An 18996-nucleotide genomic window follows, 5' to 3' on the forward strand; every position below is an offset into this window, starting at 1 on the left:
TAAAACAGCAGAGCAGTAACAAAACCAAAAGGTGATTCTTTGAAAAGATGAATAAAATTGACAAACCTTTAGCAAAGACAAAAGAGAGAAGATGCAAGTAAATAAAATCAGAAATAAGAGGGGAACATTATTACTGGCTGCACAGAAATAAAAAGGATCATAAGAGGATACTATGAAAAACCCTATGCCAACAAATTAGACAACTTAGAAGAAATGGACAAATTCCTAGAAACCTGAGAACAACCTACACTGACTCTAGAGGAAATAGAAGATCTCAACAGACCAATTACAAGCAAAGAGATAGAATCAGTCATCAAAAAGCTTCCAACAAAGTCAAGTCCAGGACCAGATGGTGAAGTCTACCAAACATTCCAAAAAGAATTAATGCCAATCCTGCTCAAACTCTTCCAAAAAACTGAACAGGAGGGAACACTATCTATCTCATTCTGTGAGGCCAACATCTACACCCTAATATCAAAGCCAGATAAAGACAGTACCAGAAAATAAAATTACAGAACAATTTCATTTATGAATACTGATGCAAAAATCCTCAGCAAAATACTTGTAAATTGAATCCAACAGCATATTAAAAGAATTATACACCACGATCAAGTGGGTTTTATCCCAGGTGTGCAAGGGTGGTTCAACATAAGAAAATCAATTAATGTAAAGCAGCACATTAACAAAATGAAGAGAAAAAAACACATGATCATATCGATTGATGAACAAGTCATTTGACAAAATCCAGCATCCTTTCTTGATAAAAAAACACTTAGGAAAATAGGAATAGAAGGAAACTTCCTCAACATGATAAAGGGCATAGATGAAAAACTCACAGCTAACATCATATTCAATGGTGAAAGACTGAAACATTTCCCTCTAACATCTGGAACAAGGCAAAGAAGTCCACTGTAATCACTGTTATTCAACTTTGTACTGGAAGTTCTAGCCAGAGCAATTAGGCAAGAAAAAAATAAATAAATAAAAGGCATCCAATTTGGAAAGGAAGAAGTAAAACTTTAACTATTTGCAGATGACATGATCTTATATAGAGAAAGTTCCAGTAAATCTACAACAAAGCTACTAGAGGTAATAAACAAATTCAGCAAAGTGGCGGGACACAAAATCAATAGGCAAAAAATCAGTAGTGTTTCTATATATCAGTACTGAGCAATCTGAGGAGGAAATTAAGAAAAAGATTCCATTTAAAATAGCAACTAAAAGAATCAAATATCTAGGAATAAATTTAATCAAGGGCATAAAGGATTTATACACTGTCTATATAAAAAAAGAATTGGAGAGGAGGTAAAGGTGAATTTTAGGTTATGAAGTGGTACAGTATTCCTGGCGGGAGGCACTTGAAGTCAAGAGATACAAGGAGATTGAAGTTCCTGCAAAATGGGGTGACTTACATCTAGTTCCTTGGCTGGATGCTTGCAGAGTTGCAGAATACACAGTCCAATCAGGTAATGCCAACAAAGTAATATGTGGCAGAGGGTTCTTGGTAAGTACTGTGGATCTCTTGATTATGGGCCGTATATCAACATGATCCTGTATCTGCATGTGGCCTAGGGAATCTTGAAGGTGGGAGGCCACTGAGTGGCTGACAACCCCAGGTGTGAAGGAACCGTGGTCAGGTGTACCTAGGAAGAGGCAACCTTCCACCCCATCCCAGTTTCGACTTGATATGATACTGTGTGATAGGATCTTATTACTTTTTCAGTAGTGGACAGAATATCAGCCTCTATTTTGTAGGATTCTTATAGCAGGTTTCAAAAGGCTCCTCTACAATATACACAAACAAACAACTCACACAAAGTCTATTTGGTAAACCATGGGCATGAGGTGGTTAACCACAGAGGCATTTGTAGCAGTGGTAAAATACCATCTATATGGCCAAAGATGGCAGGATGGTGAAATGAATTATATACACCTCAACTAGATGGAAATTAATTCTTAAATTGCTAATTCTGTAAATTGTGTACCCAGTTGGGAAATTGTAACATTAAGTAGGAAAAGTAGTATACAATAATATTCCTACACTTTGATTGAAAAATGCAAAAAAAGTACATAAACCAATGAGCAAATACCAGAAAGGAACACACGTAAAGCAAGGATTGCTGTCTTAGGCTAGTGGAATGCAATGAAGTCTTTATTATTTTAAATTTACTTTTGTTGCTATGAAGTTAAGCAATAAATGAAATAAGACTTAAAAAAGAAACAAGTGAGAGGAAGTAGAAGCAGCAATCGTTAGACAATCCTTAAAGAATTTTGCTGTAAAGCAAAGCAGAAAATGGGGTAGTACCTAGAACAGGATGGAGGGTGAAGGAAAAGGATAGGCTTTTTTGCAGACAGGGAAAAATGCTACATATTGTTATGCTGATGGGAATGATCAATTAGAAAGGAGGAAAACTGATGCTGGAAAAAAACAAGTTACAGGAGCAAAGTCCTTCAGTACAGGAGAGGAAAGGTGACCCAACGCTTAAGTGGAGGTGGGCCTTGGACAGGAGCAGGAGGCATCAATCTGCAGTGTGCTGGTTTGTATATATTATATCCCCCAGAAAAAGCCATATTCTTTAATGCAATCTTGTGGGGGCAGATGTATTAGTGTTGATTAGGTTGGAATCTTTGATTAGGCTGTTTCCATGGAGATATGACCCACCCAACTGTGAGTGACACCTTTGATTAGGCTGTGACCTCTTGATTGAATGTTTCCATGGAAATGTGGCCCTGCCCATTCAGGGTAGGTCTTGATTAGTTCACTGGAGTCTTATAAAAAGAGCTCACAAACAGAGGGACCTCAGAGCAACTGAGTGACATTTTGAAACAGAGCTGCAGCTAAGAGAGGACAAAATGCCCAAAAGCAATATTTTGGAGAATGCCATTTTGAAACGCAACCTAGGAGCAAGCAGATACCAGCCACACACCTTCCCAGCTAACAGAGGTTTTCCAGATGCCATCGGTGTTCTTCAGTGAAGGTACCCTACTGTTGATGCCTTTGTTTGGACTTTTTCATGGCCTTCAGACTGTAACTTTGTAACCAAATAAACCTCCTTTATAAAAGCCAGTCCAATTCTGGTATTTTGCATAATGGCAGCATTAGCCAACCAGAACAAATGCTAAGAAATATCTTTCTTTGTCCTGAAGGAAAAGGCTACCTAAAATAAAATCAACAAGGATCGCCTTTCTTCCAGGTTGCAACAACACATTCATCATTTCTGCTAAGGCCTCATCAGAAGTATCCTTAGAGTCCATATTTCTACTAACAGTCTCTTCAAAGCAATCTAGGCCTTTTCTGTCAAGCTCCTCACAATTCTTCCTAAATCTTCTCCTTAGCCATTTAAAAAGCCGTTCCAACATGTTTGGTATTTACAAACTCAGCAGCACCCCACTTCTCTAGTACCAAAATCTGTTCTGGCAGGGAACATGCACAGGTAGGCTGGCTAATTTGATGGGGGGGAAGTTGAAGAAATTCTACTCTGCTTGATTTCATTTTCCCAGTAAAATAAGCAAAGCAAGGTGCCAGCCAATGGTGAGGATGTTAGAAGTTTAAGAAAAGAGAAGAAAGTGCAAAATGGTCTTGGAGATTGAGAGAGTTAATGGGATAAGGTAAAATGGTACAATTTCCTGAGAGAACATAGTATCTACTTGTCCTATCTTGTGCAAGGCAACCTCTCTCAACTATACAGTGTCAGTGCCTTGAACACAGTCCTTCTTTCCATCTGCTCTTAAGAAGAGACTGATTTCAGTATCATACATTGTTCCCAGTTTTTAAAAGGAGTTGGAAAATTGCTATTATCCACCTTTTTTCATTTTATGTATGAAATGATGTCAAACATACACTTATAAGCAGCTGCCTTGAAGTGTCAGCTTACATTTACTTTTTCAGTATCATATCATTATACAAGAACATCTCTGGAAACAACACGGTGAGCTGATCCTAGGCACTGACGCCACTACCCATCAGAAGCCATGACCTATAATTTATGGGTGTGAGTTGGAGATGGTAGATTCTTGGGAGAATTGACCCTCCTCAGCAAGTGCAAAAAATGAAAAAGAATCTGTATCATTTTGCTCTGTACGAGTGATGTAGTCTCTTTTCTTCTTTCTTTTTTTTTGGAATGAAGACAGGGCCACACAAATTGCATGACTAACGCCTCTCAAAAGTAGATACTTTTTGAGCTTTTTGTAGCCTACATACTGATATCATTAATAGTACTAAATGACAGTGAGTGTACTTTGGGATTTATTGTAAGTGGATTGGGAAATGGGGCAGACAAAGGAAAGCGAAACCCTTAGGATAAACAAATTCATTAGGAGAACAAAAGAAATTAAAATTAAGCACTTATTACAAGTGACCAAGAAAATATGTACTTTATCTTTCTCTTATTCCTTTAAAAATACAAATTAAATGGGGAGTATGATGATCAAAAAAGAGCAAATAAAATTTGACTTTTCCCAAGTGTTCATCTCATGGAGATGCTTATGGTTTACCTCTGTGCAGAGATTAGGAACTTTCTCTTCCAGAGTAGGAGTCAAAATTCTGAATTTTTGTAGCCTAATGTTATTGCCTGTCTCTCTGGTAACTTAAACCAGAGAGTACTGCTTTAAACAGGGTGTCTTAGGCACTTTCCCAGAAACACTGAAATGACTGTTCCTTAGCATGTGCCAAACTTACATCTAACAAATCACAAAAGAAGAAATATAAATGTGCAATAAATTCATGAAAAAATGTTCAATTTCTATAATAATCAAAGAAATCCAAATTAAACCAATGATGAACTGCTATGTTTTCTGTGTCATTATCCAAAGATGGGCTTTGGATGGTATTCAATGGTGAAGAAAATGTAAGGAAAGAGGGCTCTTACCACACTTTTGGGAAAAGCCTGAATTGACACAACTTCTCCCGACCAACCTGATAAAGTGTACCCCTAAGCCTTAAACAATTTACTAATCAACAAGTATTTATTGAGGGCCTTCTATATCAAAGACTGGGGATTCCATTTATCAGTGAATAGACATTACATAAATAATTACAAGTTCAATGATCCCTGTGAAAGGGAAATCAAAGGGACATGGGAGCAAGGAACTGATCTTAAGAAAGTAATTAGAATTATGCAGTAAGATATAATGTAAAAATAGGAAACTACCTAAATGTCCACAGAAAGTGGATTAAATAAAATATGCTACAGCCATGTAATGAAATAACATTATGGTATTAAGAATAAAATTATGGAAAACCACTTAATTACAAAGAAATGTTCATAATATAATGATAAATGGAAAATAATATTATTAAAATAATGTGTTCAGACTTACCTAATTTTGTAAAAACCAAACCAAATTTTAAAAAACTATACATCTCTATCACTATTTGTGTATCAGTCTCTGGAGGATATATCAGCAAAATTTACCAATGATAATTGCTGCCTAGGGATATTACAGCAATGTTTACTACTTTGTACTTATCTTAATGAACATTCTTATAGTTATTAAAAATAATAGCAGTAGCAAGCTATAAATTGGACATGGGGTGACTGATATTTGAGAGAGACAACTTACGGGATGTATTAACCAATCACTCTTCTAAATTATCTAAAATCTGTCTTTGTCTTAAATTAGTTCAACACAATGCAATGTTTCTGAAATACATTCTTTAAATTCCCTCTGGAAATGCTTTTACGAAGTTATAATTCAACGTTTAACCGTTGGCTTTTATTGAGGCAACATGAAGAACATTCTAATAATAGTTTATAAAATTATGCTTGAAGACATTACACCTTAGGTTACTCACAACTCCTTTTACAAGGAGCACAGCTCAACAGGTTTCTAAGAGAACTGATATCAGGAAAAAGTTCACTTTCCAGTTCAGTTTTATCAAACAGAACAGATTTTAGAGCACATTTTATTTTCCTTTTTGCCAGGAAGTATTTTGCAAGCTGCTTTTGCCTGCAGGGAAAGTTCTGGGAGGGCAAGCCAGTGAATAGTGTCCTGGTTCAGTTTTTTCAGGCTGCCACCCAATAGATTGGCGCTGATGTGCAGGCACCCCCGTAGGTGCCCAAGGTTTACTCTGCTCCCTCCAGGACAGGGCTAGGGACCCACAAGGAGAGAGCAGGCTGGCTCCACAACACCCCAGGGGAGGAAGGCGGCAGGGCCAGCAAGGCCACCCCAAGTTTCTCCTACTGTTTTTAAAGATGCATTTACTTGTTTCAGCACTTGCCCAGTTACTGCAAACCTTTAACAGTTTTCCGGCATTTTGAGAAAGATGATTCTGCCAATTTTCGCTAGTTGTTCAAAGACTCTGTGGGTAAACAGAACCCTGAAGTGTCTTATACCACCATTAACTGGAAGCATATTGTTTCGGAGAGTTTAAATTAATGAAATACGTTTTCCTATCATAGAAGAAATACTGTGAAAACATTTGAAATTTTCAAGCTTAACAATTCTCGTTCCAGATTTGTTTGTTTTTTAAAAATCACGATTCATTCCTTTAATTTTATGTTTGTGAGATGATCTTAACCTTAACAGCACTGATTTGAGATGAAATTTTGCAATCTCCTAATGTCCATGGGCTGAGAGCTGTTTAAATGACCTTTTTACATCCCAGAGAGTGATTGCTATAGGTCAGGTCTGAGGTCATTGGCTGGAGAGTTAGAAACAAAGTCATGGTTTGGCTGAGTGTACAGTAAACTTGGACTATGGACAAAGGCTGATGCTTCCTCAATGATGAAAGAAAAAAATATTCAGTCCTGTCTTCTAGACGCAAACAAGCACTGGTTATAATCAGCCACTTTTTGTGAATTGGAGTTCATTATATTTCCAAATCTGGTATGTATTGCTCTTTGACCATATGTAGTCAGGGTAAAGCTACTGTTGTGTGGAAACCTTTCTGGGAAGATAGAAATATTTCCAAGGAAATATTAAGGATCTTATTACTGTAGAGAAAGAAGAACCCTCTGGTGGCCATTTCTCCTAGAAAGGCTAACGAAGTAAGGGTCCATATTAAATGGATAATCTATTTAAAGATCTGAAGGAGAAGTGTCTCTATAACTTCTTATTGTAACCCACTCTCATTCAGTCTTTGAATGAGAAACTTGATTGTACATGGGAAGTTACACAACATGAATATCGTAATTTCTGTTGCCCATTTCTTGAAAACAATCTAACTCATCAATATCCCTTAAAATGTGAATGTTCCAAGTGTAATCTGTTCAATGTTCAGAGGAATTGTAATTTCCTGTCACCTGGTCACTTACGTTAGCTCTTCTTGGCAACTATTTTACCCTCTTGATTTCTAACCATGTGATCTTTTTTATATGACATTTTTCTAATCCAGTTTCTCCCATGCTCTACTTGATTCTTCAAAAAAAAAAAAAAAACAAGCAGATACAGAACTCTTATTTACATTATTACTAATTTTATTTCTACCTTCCTACTTAAAGAAAGGCTTTAAATTTTGATTTTGTCATCTATCCTACTAATTTGCATTTTCAGCATTATGGTGCTAACGTTTTGGCAAGAATCACATCTCTATGAAGGTGTGAGTACTTTTGGTGGAAATATGGGTCAGTACAGCCACTTTGGAGGTGAATTTGACAGTGTCTCTTAAAATTCAAAATGCAGGAGCCCAGCCAATCCACTACTAGACAACAACTTTGGAGAAATACTTAACATATGCACATGAAGTCAACTACAAAGATGATCATTGCAGCATTTTTTGTAATAGGAAAAAAATTGTGTAAAACCTAAATGTATATCAACCAGAAAATGGTTAAGGAATGTGGATATGCTGTACTCTGGAATACTATACTATAAGCAAGGTAAATCCATGATTAATATATAAAAACTCCTAAGATAAATGTTGAGTGAAAAAGTAAGTTGCCGAAAGATAAGGAAAATAGATATCATTTATGTAGGGACACATACTCATACAAAACAAAAATATATCTTTTTTATGAATATATGTGTATGTAAATGCACAAAGAAAGGTGTGGAAAGACACACACCAAACTGAGAAAACTGGTTCCATGACTGGGATTGATGATGGAGTTCAAAGTTTACTTCAGCTGTTGTTTTAATTTTTTACAAAGATACTGTATTAACATGCTACTTGACTGATTAAAAATTAATTATTAGAATGACATTGTCGTGTTCAAGTTGTTGATAAAAGTGTTTAAAAGGGAAATAGGTTTTCACTTATATTAAAAAATATTTCTTTATTTTAAAGAAATAATACATTTAAAAAGAAGAAAACAATTATAAAACATGAGCAGCATGATAAAGTCCTACTGGAGATTCTCAGTGAGTGTTTGTGAAATTTGGGGAATATACCCCAAATCAGTCCATGCTCTGTCCTATACCATGATGTGGCTTATTTTCTGTGTTCTCATCCTTTCACATCCATTAGGCTCTGGGTCAATATATATTTAAGTTTCACCTGTAATAAAGGAACTGAAAACTAAAAAACTTGAAAGTACAACCTTGAGGAGTGAGGCTAAAAGTGTATGAGGGAAGACAAGTCTTCCCTCAATACATAGCTGTGGCCATTTTTCCAGTGGGAAATGAGATGGGAGTACAGAGGTCATCAGAGAGCTGTCCCCTGGCATCCCACAGGTCAGAGACAGGGATTGACACACAGTATCTTTTACTGTTCCGACCTTCTGCATTTACTTTCTCTTTTTCTTGAGGAAACCTCATATCATATTATTTTAATTTTCTCCCTACATATATTTTAAAATAAATTATTTAAATAGGAAACATAGTACACACATATGGTTAAAAGTTCAAATAATACAATAATAATACTATAAGAAAACTTCCTTTCACTGTAAACTCCAGTCCCTAGTTCTTCTCCCCAGAGGCAGACATTCCTGAAATATATACTATGGCTATGCAATCATGTACATGCAATGAATGTATGTCTTTACTTTGAAAAATGGTTGTGTACTATATGCTTTGCTGTGCAAACTACACAATTGCACTGCATGGTTGGAACTACAACCCAAACTGAAACTTTGAATACCATATGTGAATATGTCTGTAGGATAAATTTCTAGAAAGCAAACAGCTGGGTCAAAAGGTATACTTATCTCAAATATTGATAGCTATTGTCAATTTGATCGCCAATCAACAGTGAATGAGAGAACCTGTTTCTTCATACTTTCTAGTGCTGCATTTATTAAAACTTTTTTATTGTGTCCATTTGACAAGCAGAAAAACATATCTCATTCTACATTTTATTTGCATTTTTTACTCATATATTTAAAAAGAAATTTGTATTTCCTTCTCTATGCAACTACCTGTTCATATTTCCTTGCACATGAGTTGGTCTTTTCTCGCTGATTATTTAAGGGCTCTTTATATATTTAGAATATTAGCTTTGATGTCACAGACACTGCATATTTTCCAAGTTTGTCATTTATCTTTTTATTTTGTTTATAGCAGGGGCAGCACTGATGGTGGGCACTTGATTAAATTTACATAATTGAAGTGTCCAGTCAAATTGCCTCTCCAAACCAAGTAGCAGTCTGCCCAAAAGTAAATTCAAGTTCTATTTCTTGCATGTTTGCTTTAAGATGACAATTTTTCCTCCCACTTCCTGTATTTAAAAAGAAAAAAATTAGAGCCTTGAATTGAGAATCAGGATGTCACATTAAACTAATGTCAAAGTAAGAACAAATGGACATTGAGTTAAGAATCGCTATAATACAGACAGATTACATAGAATATCAAGAATAACAGGGTCTTCCTATAAACAGTCATCTTTAGAACATACTTATCATTCATAACAATTTATTTGAATGAAATTAATATCAGAAAAGCTGAGGTTCTCTTTTTTTTATTTTGAAATAAATTCAAAGTTATAGGAACAGTTGCAAAAACAATACTAACCCCATACACAGAATTCTATCATACCCTGACCCCTCTCCCCCGATAGCTCAATCCACCAACTTTAACCTGCTGTCACATCACTGTTTCTTTCCCTCCCTCCCTCCCTGCCTATCTATCATCCATCATCTATTGCTCTGTCTTCTGAACATATGAGAGCTAGCTGCACACATCCCTGAACATACACCATAATTCACATATACACTTCCCATGAACAAGAACATTCTTTTATGCAATCCCATTAAGCACAGCTAAGAAGTACAAGAGATTCAACAATGATACAAAGCTTACATTCTATATTTCCTTTTCCTTATGTCTCAACTGTGTCCCTTTGAGCCACTTGTCCTCTATCCTCCAGTCCCATCCAAGTTCATCCTTGGCATTCAATTGTCATCTATTTAGATTGTCCTTGTTTTTTTTTTTTTTTTCCAATTTTGGAAACATATATACAGCCTAAATCTTCCTACCCCCTCCCTAGCCTTCCATTAGTGGGAATAATTACATTTAGAATGTTGTAATGCTCTTTCCCACCATCCATTACTAGAAATTTCCCTTCACCTCAAACAGCAACTCTACACTCATTTCTTAACTCCCCATTGCCCCTTGCCCCATTTCTCTTAACCCAAACTCTACTTTTCATCTTTATGGTTATATTCTCTGATAATTTCTTTGTGTTTACTGTGGGGCTTAAAATTAACCTCTTAAATCCAGATCAATCTTGTTTTTCTTTCATACCACCTTCACTTCAATAGGACACATAAACTATGTTCCTATACTCCTCCATTCCCCCACCTTTATATAGTTGTCTAAAATTACGTATTTCATGTTGAGTTCAAAACCTCTGATTTGTCATTAGAGTCTGTGTATTTTATATCATGTAGGAAGTAAATAGTGGAGTTACAGTTCAAAAATTATTGAGTTCTATTTGTATTCCATTGTGGTTGGAGAATGTGCTTTGAGTATATTCAATTTTTTTTTTTTTTTTTTTTAATTTCTTAAGGCTTGTTTTATGTCCCAGCTTATGTTCCCTTCTGGAGAAAGATCCGTGATCACTGGAGGAAAATGAGTGTCCTGGTGATTTGGGATGTAATGTACTATATATGTCAGTTAAAATTCTCTATATCTCTTTCCCCTTTCTTTGTTTTTCTGTTGGTAGAGGTCCCTCTAGTATCTGAAGTAGGGCAGGTCTTTTATTGGCAAAGTCTCTCAGCATTTCTTTGTCTGTGAAAAATTTAAGCTCTCCCTCAAATTTGAAGGAGAGTTTTGCTGGATAAAGTATTCTTGGTTGGAAATTTTTCTCTCTCAGAATTTTAAATATGTCATGCCACTGCCTTCTCACCTCCATGGTGGCTGCTGAGTAGTCACAACTTAGTCTTCTGTTGTTTCCTTTGTATGTGGTGAATTGCTTTTCTCTTGCTGCTTTCAGAACTTGCTCCTTCTCTTCAGTATTTGACAGTGTGATCAGAATATGTCTTGGAGTGGGTTTATTTGGATTTATTCCATTTGTAGTTTGCTGGGCATTTATGCTTTGTGTATTTATATTGTGTAGAAGGTTTGGGAAGTTTTCCCCAACAATTTCTTTGAATACTCTTCTAGACCTTTAGCCTTCTCCTCCCCTCTGGGACACCAATGAGTCTTAAGTTTGGACGTTTTATTTTATCTATTGTATCCCTGAGATCCATTTCAATTTTTTCGATTTTTTTCTCCATTCTTTCTTTTGTTCTTTCATTTTCTGTTCTGTGGACTTCTAGGACACTGAGATGTTGTTCAGCTTCCTCTAGTCTTGTATTGTGAATATCCAGAGTCTTTTTAATTTGGCCAACAGTTTCTTTTATTTCCATAAGATCTTCTATTTTTTTTATTTACTCTTGCAATGTCTTCTTTATGCTCTTCTAGGGTCTTCTTTATGTTGCTTATATCCTGGGCCATGGTCTTCTTGATGTCCTTTAAATCCTCTGCCATGTTTTCATTCCTCGATTGTAGTCCTTTGATTAATTGTGCGAGGTATAGTGTTTCTTCTGATATCTTGATTTGTGTGTTTGGAGTTGGATTCTCCATATCATCTGGTTTTATCATATGCATTAAGATTTTCTGTTGTTTTTGGACTCTTGGCATTTGTTTTGCTTGATAGGGTTCTTTCAAATTGAAAAAAAAATACCTATCTAATTTTTCAGAAACACAGTTTGGTGGCATACACTTTCTCTAACCAGCAGATGGCATATGTGAGTCACCTATACCCCTCAAGTCAGTTCTCCACCTTGTCCCTGCAGTGTGTGGGGAAATGATTCTTGTGCGGTCCAGTTGGAGAACTCAGTTTGGGTGTGTTGCTGGAGCCGCTCGCCCTGAATGTGGGGCATGTGTATGGGTGGCCAGGGAGGAAGGACAGTTTTAATATTCAAATCTCCCAGGTTCCCAGAGATTCAAGGCTGCCGCAAGAGTCTAAGCCTTCATTTCATTTCAGCCCCAGACCCTCTCTCTCACTGTCCCACAAACCACCAGACTTGGCGTAGTGTCCCTGGGTTCTCCGAGCGGGTCCCCCCGCCCAGCCACGATTCTACAGGACCTCTGTTGAGGGAATGCTGTGCTATGTCATCAGTGCGCGCCATCCCTCAAGGGAAGCCCTGGGCTGCCGGGCCGTGCCAGCTCGCTTTCAGCCTGATGCAAAGATGGCTGAACGGGGCATCTCCACACCCCCCTCCTCGCACAGTTCCTCCTTCCCAGCTCTGGGACAACTGGAGGGGCTCTGGGCTGCGGGCACGGCCCTGGGCAGGAGTTTATCCAGCCCTCCCGGGAGTTAGCTGCTAGCTGTGGGGTTTCTTTCGACTTCTGGCTCTCCCCTCCATTACCCCAGCCCTAAGGGTATCTGCAGCGGGCTATCTTCCAGGCCAGACACCGAGAGGCCGGCCCAGCCCCTTCTTGCTGTGTTTCACTGTGTGGTTCCCACTATCGCTGCTGTAGCTGCTCCAGGGCTTTTCCCTTTTTTTTTTTTTTTTTTAAAAGAGCCTGTCGGTCTCCAAACGCCAAACTTCAGCTTCCCCAGACCGCCGCGTGGCTGCGGGTCTTCCAGCCAGCTTACTCACTTGTTTCAGAATGCCGACTCTTGGTTTCACGAAGTATATGGCCCCTTTGGAACTAGAAGATCTCATCCAGCTGGCACATTGCTATAACCGGTATTCTGGGTCACCCTCTGGTTTTTATCTAGTGTTTTTCACAGAGGTGTTTTTTTGCCCTGTCTCACCTAGTCGCCATCTTAGTTTCTCTGAGGTTCTCTTTTAATTTGATAGTTCTTCCTACACAGCTCTTACAATATTGTTGAACTAACTTAAAATTATTGAAAACACCAATAAATCTAATTCCTTCTAGCATCCCTGTTTTTAAAAGGTAAAAGAACAAATCTTTGTTGTTGTCCAAGAGCCCTATGAGAGGCCCCAAAGATAATTCAAGAGTAAAAGACCTCAAGAAGTCACATAGGACACAAAGTCAACATAAAGCCAAGAGAATTAGTACGATGAGATCAGAATCTGATATCTGGACAGAAAGTAATTGTGCCAGTTTGTACGCATTATGTCCCCCAGAAAAAGCCATGTTCTTTGATGCAATCTTGTTGGGGCAGACATATTGGCGGGGATTAAGTTGGAATGTTTGGATTGGGTTGTTTCTGGAGATGCGCCCCATCCAACTGTGGGTGGTGATTCTGATAGGATAATTTCCATGGAGGTTTTATGCCACCCCTTCAGGGTGGATCTAAATTAAATCACTGGAGCCATATAAATGAGCTGAGCTGACAAACAGAAGGAACTCAGTGCAGCTGAGAGTGACATTTTGAAGAGGAGCTACAGACAAGAGGGACACTTTGAAGAAGCTGAAGAGAGTAGCTGCAGATTAGAGGCAGTTTGAAGACAGCCGTTGAAAGTAGACTCTTGCTCCGGAGAAGCTAAGAGAGGACAAATGCCCCAAGAGTAACCTAGGGTGACATTTTGAAGAGGAGCTGTGGTCTAGAGAGGAACATCCTGGGAGAAAGTCATTTTGGAACCAGAACTTGGAGCAGACGCCAGCCATGTGCCTTCCCAGCTAACAGAGGTTTTCCGGACGCCATTGGCCATCCTCTGGTGAAGCATTAGCTAACTAGAACAGTAATCAACAACCTTTTTCTAACTTTTGTGGAGGCAACATAGGGTAGTTTTTTTCTATTATTTCACAGCTGATGGTCATAATGATGACTTGAAGAACTGGTAAGATTATTTTTGTCAATAATGGTTTTAGAGGATAGGAATTTGTGCATTTTGGTGGGATTTTCTTAAGGAAATGAGTTTAATGTGGTTTCCATTAAAAAACTTTCAGAGTTCCAGTCATTGACGACACCCCATACACACTCCTCCATAATGTAGATGATTAGTTTAGTTCTCAAAAATAACTTTTAAAAATGAAAATAAGGCATTCATTCATTCATGGAAAATAATTATCAGTGCCCTGCTTAGTGCTGCCACCCCCCAGGACACAGCACTGTGCAGAGCAGACAAGACCCCTGCTCTAGGGCATCTTGCATTCTGTTGGGGGACAGGGACTGATAATAAATAAGGAAACAAATAAATATAAAGAAGATAGAATTTCAGATAAGTTTTATATGATAGCCATTAATGAGGCATTGTTTTTATAAAATAAAAATAACTTTATCATCCAAAGTAATCACTACTAACATTTTAGTGTTTCTCATTCTAACTCATGTATGAGTGTGTTTAGCAAATGAGATGCTCTCGTACAGTTTTGTAAGCTGCTTATTTCAATAAACAATATGTTGCAAGCATTTTTCCATCTTATCATGCATTCTCCCACAAAATGGTCAATATGACTACATGGAACATATTATTTTATATGAATATCACATAGTTTATTCAACCAGTTGCTCATCTTTGGTTATTTAGTTTCTCTCTCATTTTTCATCATTATAATGTAAGGACATCCAGACTGCTAAATTTTAGTATACATCTGTGATTATTTCCTTAGAATAAATAACTCATACCAAAACTGTTGGCTCAACTGATATTCAGTAATTTAAGGACTTGATGCACACTGTAAAAGTGCCTTCCCTCAATGCTATCATAATTTATCCTCCCTCTGACAGTTCATGAGATCTCCGGTTCAGCTCATCCATGGCAATACTGGGTAACAGCACTTCTTTTTTTCTCTGTAACTTACGGCAGAAAAATTAATGTTTTGTTTTGACATACATTTTTTAGATATGATTCATATACCATAAATTCACCTTTTAAAAAATGTACAATTCAGTGTTTTTTTTTGTATATTTACCAAATTGTGCAACCACCACTACTATCTAATTCCAGAACTTTGTCATCACCTCCCAAAACAGCACTTCATCCTCTAGCAGTCACTTCCCATAGCCCCTCTCCCAAGCTCCTGGCAACCACTAATCTACTTTCTGTCTCCATGGATTTCCCTATTCTGGACATTTCATAAAAATGGAATAATATAATATGTGGCTTTTACTCTCTGGCTTCTTTCACTTAGCATAATGTTTTCAAGTTTCATCCATGTTGTAGCATGTATCACACTTCACTTATTTTAATTGCCAAATAATGTTCCATTGTATGTTCTGATTATTCATCCCTTCATCATTTGAAGACAGTTGGGTTGTTTGCATTTTTTAGCTATTATGAATTCATGTTTTCATGTGAATATATACCCAGGCATCAGATACTAGGTCATATGATGACTCTATAATTAATTATTTGAGGTACTGCCAGATTAATTTCTGTAGCAGCTGAACATTTTCACTAGCAACGTATAAGCGTTCCAATTTCTTCATATTCTTGCCAATGCTTGTTATTTTCCTTTTTTCGTTTTAGAGTGTGATCCAAATTGGTGTGAGGTTTGTGGTTTTGATTTATATTTCCCTAAAGGCTAATGATGTTAAACACCTTTATTGGTCATTTGTATATCTTCTTTAGAGAAATGTCAATTCAAATCCTTCACCCATTTTTAAATGGGTTATTTGTCTTTTTATTGTTGCAAGAGTTCTTTGTGTATTCTGGGTTCTGGACCCTCATCAGATATATAATTTCCAAATATTTTCTCCCATTTTGTGGGTTGTCTTTTTACTTTTTTCACTGTGTTCTTAAATGCACAAAAGTGTTGAATTTTAGTGAAGTCTAATATATATATATATTTTTTTTTTCTTTTGTTGCTTGTGATTTGGTATAAGAACTGTTGTCTAATCCATGGTCATGAAGACATTCAGCTACATTTGCTTTTAAGAGTTTCATAGTTTTAGCTCTTACATTTAGATCTGTGATCTATTTTGAGTTAAATTTTTGCAAATAGTGTGAAGTAGGGATCCAAATTCATTCCTTTCCATGTGAATATCCAGTTTTCCCAGTACCATTTATTGAAGAGACTCTTCTTTCCTCATTGAATGGTTTTGGCACCCTTGTCAAAACTAAATTCAACATTGATATGTGAGTTTATTTCTGGACTGTCATTTCTATTCCACTGATCTCCAAGTCTGTCCTTATGCCAGTACCAGTGTCTTGATTACTGTCAATTTATAGTAAGTTTTGAAATTCTGAGTGATTTCTCCAACTTTGTTCTTCTTTTTCAATATTGTTTTGGCTATTATGGATGAATTTTAGGATCAGTTTTTTGGTGCAAAAAAGCCACTTGAAATTTTGAAAGGGCTTACACTGAATCTGTAGAACAATTTGAGAAGTATTGATATCTTAAAAATATGAAGTATTCTAATTAATGAACATGGGGTGTCTCCATGTATTTAGGTCCTTTAATTTTTTTCAATGATGTTTGTAGTTTTCAGTGTATAAGTCTTGCACTATTTGTTAAATTTATTCCAAAGTATTTTATTATTTTGATGCTATTGCAAATGGCATTGTTTACACTATTTCACATTTTGATTGTTCATTTCTAGTGTGTAGAACTATAATTGATGTTTGTATATTGATCTTATGTTCTGCAATCTTACGAACTTGTTTATTAGATCTAATAGGTTTTTTGGTGGATTCTTCAGGGTTTTCTCTATATAAGACCATGTCACCTGCAAGTAGATATATTTTTACTTCTTCTTTTCCAATGTGAATACCTTTTCTTTCTTTTTCTTGCCTAATTGTCCTGGCTACAACCTCTAGTACAATGATGAATACAAGTGGTCAAAGTGAACATCATCATCTTTGTGGAAGCCCGTGGCCTGAGCAAAACAGGCCTGCAGATATTGGTGCACAGCAGTCTGCATGACCTAGGCAGCTAATGTTTATCCTATTGTCTTTGTAAGCCAGTAAAGAGAAAAAGGGTAAATTGACCTTAAAATGGAACTTTAAAATGTGAAACAGGAAGGAGACAGAAGGTGAGAGGCTTCAGGTCTCACAAAGGGCAACAATGTTAATCTAGTCTACCTGCTTCCTGGTCCCCAAGTGTTAACACTCTTGTGGTTATTTATAAAGCCCCATCCTATAATTCTTTCCTTCCTGCACCACCCCCCAGGTTACAGTGACCTGTTCCTGCACCTATGCTCCCCCCACCCTTAGGAAGGCCTTTGTCTTAAACCCTGATAAATGGCTTTCTGTCTTCTTTGCATCACGCAGTTGACTTCCCTGCGAATGCAATGCCTGCCCAGCCTGAGAGAGCCGTCATGATGTCTCCACCACTTCTCAGCCTGTAGGTAAGCCCTGAATAAAAAGTTCATGTATCAGAAAATGCTTGTTGTCTTCTTTGGCTTCTGGACTGGCATGGCCCTCATGGGCTGTGACAATCTTCTACCTGATTTTAGGAGAAAAGCTTTCAGTCTTTCACCGTTAAGTATGATGTTAGCTGTAGGGTTTTTGTAAATGAACTTTTTTCAGGTTGAGAAAGTCGTGTTCTATCCCTAATTGACTGTTTTTTGTTGTTGTTGTTTTTTTTTTGGTCATGAAAATGTACTGGATTGCGTCAAATGCTTTTTCTGTGTCTGATTAGATGATCATGTGGCTTTTTTTCTTTATTCTATTAGCATGGCTTATTACATTGACTGATTTTTGTAGGTTGAACCAAACTTGCATTTCTGGAATAAATCCCAATTTTACATGGTGTATAATCCTTTTTATATATTACTGGATTCTGTTTGCAAGTATTTTTTTTTATGATTTTTGTGTCTATATTCATAAGGGATATCGGTCTGTGGTTTTCTTTTCTTGTGATGTTTTTGTTGGTTTTGTTATCAGGGCAATTCTGGCCTCATAGAATGCATCGGGAAATGTTTCTCCCTCTTCTATTTTTCCAAATGTTTGCTTAGGAATGGTATAAATTCTTCTTTAAACATTTGGTAGAATTTACCAGTGACGCCATATGGTCCTAGGCTGTTCTTTGTCGGAAGTTTTTTGATTACTTGACATTCACTTCTTGATTACTACTGATACTAAATTTAAAAAAAAAAATTTTTTTGTTGCCAACTTATTATATATTCAGTTAGATGTTATATATTCTGAAACTTTAATTATTTCATTGATATTCCAATCATTGTTTGCATCAGTTCTGTAATATATTTAATAGTTTATAGTACTTTTTAGTATCTGGAAGGGCAAGTTTCTCCTCATTACTCTTTTTTTGTTAAAGGATAATTTTTTTTTTTAAAGTAAAATCATAACTCATACACTTATAAAGTGCACATGAATATTTATATGTCATACAGAAATTAGTATTTTATTTAACTCATTAATTAATGAGGGGACAAACAAGATGTCACAATAGGTTCAAAATAGAATTCAAAGAACTACACATATAAAGGCAGTAGAGAATGCTGAAATGAATTCACAAATACATGCAAAACTGGTTTATTTCATAGGTAGGGGTGGGAAATCAATTGTCCTTTCACTTGACATAATTCTTCTCATGTTATCTGTTATCTACAACTTTTAGGGGCTGTAAAGTTCCTGGAAAACAGTAAAAGGCACAGATACCCAGAGACAAAGAAAGCATAGACCCCATAGAATCAGATAACCTAGATAATGCTTAGTTTTCTGTTGAAGATACACAATAATCTTTTTTGTCCTTTTCAGTCTTTCATATTTTTTCTCTACAATTAAAAAAAACGTATTTGCTATTCTCATA

The 18996-nt window shown here is 36.7% G+C and overlaps 1 protein-coding gene across 1 annotated transcript in view; it reads left to right on the forward strand.

Annotated features, from left to right (window-relative positions):
• Positions 1-17555, forward strand: part of BBS12 (Bardet-Biedl syndrome 12) — a 121552-nt gene extending 103997 nt beyond the window's left edge. The window contains exon 5 of the mRNA XM_037830597.1: positions 17496-17555. The gene's annotated coding sequence lies outside the window, so the exon portion shown is untranslated. The remainder of the gene's footprint in view (positions 1-17495) is intronic.
• The last annotated feature ends 1441 nt before the right edge of the window (positions 17556-18996 follow it).

This window comes from Choloepus didactylus, chromosome 3 (genome assembly GCF_015220235.1).
Source record: "Choloepus didactylus isolate mChoDid1 chromosome 3, mChoDid1.pri, whole genome shotgun sequence".
NCBI classification, from domain to species: domain Eukaryota; kingdom Metazoa; phylum Chordata; class Mammalia; order Pilosa; family Megalonychidae; genus Choloepus; species Choloepus didactylus.